Source organism: Tenrec ecaudatus, chromosome 14 (assembly GCF_050624435.1).
Source record: "Tenrec ecaudatus isolate mTenEca1 chromosome 14, mTenEca1.hap1, whole genome shotgun sequence".
NCBI lineage: Eukaryota > Metazoa > Chordata > Mammalia > Afrosoricida > Tenrecidae > Tenrec > Tenrec ecaudatus.
This window is the reverse complement of record NC_134543.1, coordinates 122752860-122760031: the sequence shown is the minus strand read 5'-3', so window position 1 is coordinate 122760031 and position 7172 is coordinate 122752860.

Genomic DNA, 7172 nt, shown 5'->3' with positions numbered 1-7172 from the left:
AGCGACTCTCCTATGCTTCACCTTAGAGTAGCTTCCTTCCTCAGGAGAGGTTGCTGAGATGCAGCCCGGCGAATGTGAAGAACAGGGTTCTGGCTCTCAGTTGCACCTCCTCTAGAGGCAGTGAGGAACACTCCTGAGACTGCGGTGCCTCCCCCACCCCCTGTTCAAGTGGGCCATCCGCACAACCAAATGAACTAGAATTAACTAGAACCCACACAATCATTTGCCTAAGACTGAGGCTGGTGGTTGGCCTTGGCTAAAGGGTGGAAAGTGATCCTCACTAAAATATTGACAACATTTGTAGTCACATTCATTGAGCTAATTCTGTTGCCCAACTTAGATCCGTCCTCAAAGAGCGCTTGACTCCCGTCACGACAAATGGAAGCTTGAGGTGAGTGTTCTTTCAGCCAAAGGGTGAGATCCGCCAGGACAGCCTGGGGCTCCTCACCTTAGACCAGTGCCGCAGCCTGGGCCAAGAGAAAGGCACCGGCCGGGGGTTGGGGGTCTGCAGTCCTCCTTCTGTTTGACCAGCCACACTGTGGGCAATCAAGGCCCTGCCTGTGCGCGGTTTCCTCCGGACACTCGGGGCCATCGCCTTCCTTCCCTGCTGAATGAGCCTCCTGGGCATCAAGACATTCCACCCGTAACTGCCGTATTGAGCATCTGCTTGACCCTTCTCTTGCACAGCTGTCTTCACACACTGTGTCTTTTGTCACGTCATACGGTCTGCAGGCAATTAGATCATGGGATTCCAGAGGGGCCTTGGCCCTTGGAAGCCAATGAGAGTCTAGTTCCTCAGGCTGGTGGGTGGGGAGGCTGGGGGCAGCGGGACAAGACGCAGAAATGGTCAGCAACCTCTCCAAAGCGACACAGCTTCGGGACGGCCGTTCTCAGACCCCTGCCTCCAAGGCAATGGCACGGAAAGGGAGTTTCATTCTTCGGCTGCTCTTTGTTTCGCCGTGGCATTACGGGATCCACGAGTAGGACAACAGCTGTGCAGACTGAAGGTTTTATTTATTTCCTATATTATGACAACATGTCCCCGGGAAGAAAATATTTGTGGATCTAACTTTTGGATGTGAAGAGAGTGTCAAACTGAAATGTCATTGACTCTAGAGTGCTTCCTACTCTGATAAATGTATCCAATATGTTCCCAGTGACTCATGTGCTGGGCGGATGTATCTTTTTTTTCCCCCCCTCTTAGACACTGACGTTGTTTGTGGCTCCACACAGATCTCCCACCCCAATCTGCATATGTTTGGATAATTAGTCACAGGATTATGGAATTTCATCCAAAAATTAATAATTTGATTGGTTATTCAAAATCTCAAGCATCCTAACAACCATCAATCAATGGATGGGGAAAATTAATATGCAAACTGATGATTTATCTTCTTCTTTTTCTAACAAGTGAGCTTGTCTGTGAGCCAGACAACATATTGGGTAAGAGTGGGGCAGGGGATGGTCTGCTTGATCACTATATCTAAAAGATTCTTGAAAGATATGAAACACTCTAACACATAGGTTGGTCCTTCAAATACTATTTTTCTTACACACCCACACGCACACTATCAGAAGCAGAGGGGCTTCCTGATTCAATATTCTTATTTGCGCTGTCTCTTCCAGAGGTTTGCACAAGAAACATGATGCCACCTGTAGGGGATTAAGGGGGAACCAATCAGAATGACCTACATAGAACCCCCTCCCTGGGGGACGGACAACAGAAAAGTGGGTGAAGGGAGACATCGGACAGTGTAAGACAAGACAAAATAATAATAATGTATCAGAGATTTGTGGGTGGGGGTAGCTGGTGAGGGAGGGGAAATGAGAAGCAGATACAAAAGGCTCCAGTAGAAAGAAAATGTTTTGAGAATGATGATGGCAACAAATGTACAAATGTGCTTGACACAATGGATGGATGGATGGATGGATGGATGGATGGATGGTTGGATGGATGGATGGATTGTGATGAGAGTTGGACGAGTCCCCAATAAAATGATTTTTTTTAAAAGTCCGTCTCAGATTCCTCAGAATGCAGCTCCACTCTGTCCTGAAGGTCCCGGATGAGCTGGAATCAATGTGATGGCAGTGTGTTTGTTTTTTATAATGAGGGTTATAAATTTCAACCTCCAAACGAAAGTGGTAAAATAAAACTAGTGTTGGAATAAACGGCACGACAGCGGTAAGACTGAAAATAAAGAGTGGCAAAAAAGCCCCCCAGAAACCGGTTATAGGAAGAAGCTTAGCTTGAAAAGGAGGAGTTGCTGGCTGGAAGCAGCTCCTGGTCTCTCTCTTCCAAAATGCATGGCAGCACCCCCCCTTGGAAGAGCTCTTTATAAGGGCCTCAAAATCATTATTTACAGCACTTTGAATGCCAGAAGGCACAAAAAAAATGGAAATTTTTTGTATACATACAAAAAATATGGAAATAAATAAAAAGCAAAACAAATATGTACATTACCTATGCAAGTGTCCTTTGCCTTGGGACAGTAGAGTCTAGATTCTAATGGTAACAGCAGGATTCTCCACACAAAAATGGAGACAGAGGAGAGGCCTTCAAAAAGTTCTTGGGGAAAGAAAACGGAATTGAAAGATAATGGGATTTTTCTAAGAACTTTTTGAAGGGGTCTCGTTTAGGAATTAGTGCCTGCACCAATGTTTGTACTTTTAACACGAGATCAGGAACCCACAGGATCCACTCTAACTTGTGGCTTCAAACCAGTTCAGGCCAGTTTGACCCCCTGTTGATAATTTACATTTCCACCCTATCTCTTGAATCTGGAAGTGCCCTGGTGGAGTAGTGGGTAACAGGTTGGGTTGCCAAGCACAGAGTCAGAAGTTTGAAACCACCTCAGGGGAAAGTCTTTGTATTTCCATAAAAAGGTAGTCTCAGGAACCCACAGGGGCAGGTCTACTCTGTCCTGCAGGATTGCTATGAATCAGAATCGGCTTGATGGCAGGGAGCTTGTTTTTTTTTTTTAATATACGGAATCACTTTTCATTGGGACCAGCTCCACAGGTGATTCTTACATATGCATAATTCTTGTTCCAATGTAGATTCTGAGTCAGTATACCTGGGGTGGAAATGGAAAAAGTCAGTCGGGGGTAGAACTGGAATAAACCTGTTGGAAGTCCTGCTCTAAGAAAGTCTGGGATGGAAGCCTCCTTATGAATCTGACCGGAGGCTGCTCACTGGAGGGAGTCTAATGGCCTCTGACAGAGTAATGTGCTCTAACTGTAAGGGGTCTTAGAAGATGGGGAGTCCCCATAATGGATTAAAAGAAGGGTCCTCCCCAAAGCCATGATGTGTTTAATCAGTAGAGTTTGCCTTCACCTCAGTGGTTCTTAGGCGCGCCAGCTTATTAGACACACCTGGAAAGCTTTTACTACTCCCAGCGTGGGGTGCACCCCAAATCAATTAAATCAGAATCTCAGGGTGTGTGTGTGTGGTGGGGCGTGCAGCATAACATCAGTCTTTTTAAACTTCCAGTGTGAGTCAAGCTTGAGAAGCTCAGTTCTAGAGATCAGCCACCCCTGGGGACCCACTAAGGAGCTGTGATGGGACGTTGGCAGTTGTACCCACCAGCAAGGAGAAAGATGAGCCTGTCTGCTCCCATAGCGATTTACAGTCTCATTCTTTCTTTCTTTCAGTTCGGGTGATAGATTATAAAAAACCCAAAAACTCACTGCCACTAGATCAAGTGATCGGGTAGGACAGAATAGAACTGCCTTTATGGGTTTCCAAGACTGTATCTCTTTGCTGGAGTAGAAAGCCGCATCGCACGTCCACAGATTGGCTGGTGGTTTCGAACTGCTGATCTTGCAGTTAGCAGCCCAACGCATAACCCAGTATTGGCTTCAATTGATCCCTTTCCTGCAGTAGTGCTACCATTCTTACTTTTTCTGCATGACCTCTTTGTGGACAAGCTTCCCCAGCTGTTGGCTTAGGGCGTGCCATGAGCACTTGTTTTGTCCAATCAGAATTAGCAGGTGCTATGAGGGCTCATTCTTAGCAAATCCTTGTTTGAATGAGCTCTCTCATTTATGCATCTATTTTTGTTTACTATGAGAAAAACTTGCAGTAACAATTGTCCAAAAAAGACAGGAGACATGTAGGGCAGATCTAAACCCAATCAGCAACCACCACCAGGCGGACCCTAGCCCACCCATTTCCTTCTGGTTTTACCCCTTGCTGAGAATGTGCATGACCGCCCAGACACACAGAATCAGAATCTACCACTCAACAAGATCCTCTGAGGTTATTCTTATAACTCTCCAGGAGGTTCTTTGGTTCTTCTATGCACATAAGGATCACTGGGGATAGTTAACCACAGAGATTCTGATGCAGTATACCTAGGGTTGGAATGCAAATTCTCAGCAAGGAATTAAACTTCATTGAAGTCCTGCCACAGCCCCAAGAAAGAAGAAGAAATGCTGGCTGTTACAAGCCCCTAGATTGGGGGGTGGTTGTTAGCATTATTACGTAACTGCTAGCTGACATATCTGGATTAGAGGGGAAAAGAAGTGTGCTGGCAGCCACCCTTCGAGCGGGCCTTTCTCCTGAGAGGCACCACTCAAAGCTACTCCAGAGGGAAGCGCGGCTCACAGTAATCGGCCATGAGGTGGCCTTTTGGAACAATGCTATCGTCTTTGTCACCCTTCTGCTCTGTTAAGCAAAAAAAAATCTTTCCTGCTGATTTCTTACTCAAGTTCACACAGGCCAGCCCTCCATCCAAATCTCTACCGTCACCAGGGGCAGAACTGGCTTTCTGAATCATCATGCCCCTGGCTACTTTTATGTTGCTTCGTCTTCCTTTTCACATTTTAAAATCTACTCCCTGTGCAGTGGTTGAGAAGGAACAAGGGAGGGGGTGGGGGGACGTTCTGTGTAACTACCACCAAAGTGATGAGAGATTTATGTTGGCCGTGTCGGTGCTGTGGTTCTGACCCACGGTGACCCTCTGCACAACAGAATGAAACACCGCTTGGCCCCGTGCCATCCTCACAATCGTTCCTGTGCACCATTGTCCCTGAGCCCATGGTCGCCGCCCCTGTGTCCATCCATCTCATTGAGGGTCTCCCTTTCTTGGCTACCCGTCCTCTCTTCACTGCCCCTCCCACCTTACCAAGCATGATGGCCTCCCCCCGGGACTGGTCTCGCCTGACAATGTGTCCGAAGTATGAGGGACCAAGTCTTGCCATCCTTGCCTCTAAGGAGCATTCTGGCGGCATTTCTTCTAAGACAAATCTGTTCGTCCTTTTAGCAGCCCGTGCACTTTGAGCATTCTTAGCCAACGCCACAATTCAAACATATCAGTTCTTCTTTGATCTGCCTTACTAATGTCTAACGTTCACCTGCGTATGCGTCAGTTGAAAGTGAATGGCTTGGGGTTAGTCCTCAAAGTACCTTAAAGAAGCATTGTTGCTTTATCGACTTAGGTAATGTGGCCCTAAGCTTTCCATCGTGATGCAGGGACTTTGGTGGTGGTGCTACCCATTCTCAGTGTTCATGCCCTCTTGGTGGCAGAAGAGACTTTCTCACGGTTGGCTCAGGGTAGGGTGATGGGAGGGTCCAGTTGTAGGTTAAATGGGATCAGCACAAAGGCTGCACACATCCTTGTGTGGAGGAGCTTGCTCCCCTGTGTTTCCTCCGCCTTTGTCATGAGAACTTGCCGAAGAATGTTCGGCACGTGGAGTCATGAATTTTCTCTCTCATAAGAAAACTCGTCTTTTAGGATTCGTGCTGTCAGAGCACATGCCTTCATGAATTAGGTAGTCTTGAATCTAGGGGGGTAATTCTCCAACATGAGCATGGGTCCGGATCACCTGGATGCTTTGTTATAACACAGAGAACCCACCTCCAGGGTTTCTGGAAGATTCCCCAGGCATCCACCCTCTCGGGAGCTATAGGAATCCCCACAGGATCGCGTTGCAATGTGGATTCTGATTCAGTCTCTCTGAAAGACAAATTCTCAGTGGGGGTTGGAGTGGAATGAACCTGTTCAAAGGCACTCAGAACTATTCAATCAGAGACCAAACTCACTTCCATCCAATGCTGACTCATAGCGACCCTACCAGTGATGATGTTAAAGTCAGGAGGATCATGATGTCTTTATGAAGGACACTGTATCATATGGGTTCCATGTCAACTCAGCTGGGCCAGGTTGGTATGGTAGTTAAGCCCTAGGGATTCCCCATGATAAGACCCAACATCATTTAATCAATCACATCCGTAATAAGGACTGCTATCAGCTGCCTATCAATTGAAAGGCAGTTTCCTGGGGGTCTGTGTTGAGGGGGTGTGTCTGTGGCCTGCTTCCAGGACAAATGAACACCATACAAAAGCTTGTTTGCCTTATTCTGGGCCTGGATGTTGGATTTGGCTGATCCTCTGACCCCTTTGGATTAAACCAGTGGCCTACCAGTCCTGAGAATTCTCAGTAGTCTGCCTCTTGGGTTCATTCCGCTCTGCAGCCAGAAACCTGCAGTCCTGCCTCCTGAACTTGAGCTTATCACCCACTGCAGCTCTGTGGCTCAGTAGAAGCCCTCAGTCTGACCCCTGGAACTCGCCTGTCTTTACCACTGTGTGAGCCATTTCTTTGCTCTTGTTGTTGCTAGTTTTCAATCAGTTCCGACCCATAGCAGCCTTGTGTGCAACAGAACAAAGCACTGCCCAATCCTGCGCCATCCTCACAATTAGTCCTATGCCTCAGCCAATGGTTGCAGTCACCATGTCAATCCATCTTCCTCTGGTTCCCTGCCCCTCCACTTTCCAACAAGCATGTTGTTCTTCTCCAGGGACTGGTCTTTTCTGACAACATGTCCAAAGTATGCAAGAGAAAGTCTCGCTATTCCTTGCCTCTAAGGAGCACTCTGGTTTAACCTCTTCCAAGACAGATTTGCTTGTTCATTTGGTAGTTCCTGGTGCTTTCGACATTCTTCACCAGCACCACAATTCAAAGACACCAGTTCATCTTCGGTCTTCCTTATTCACTGTCCAACTTTCACATGCATATGAGGCCATTGAAAAACATCATGGCTTGGGACAGGTCACCTTATTCCTCAAGGTAACAATCTTCCCTTTTTGTATTCTAAACAGATCTTGTCCTGCAGATTTACCCAGCGCAGTGCATCTTTGACTGCTGTTACCATGAGCATTGATTGTAGATCCA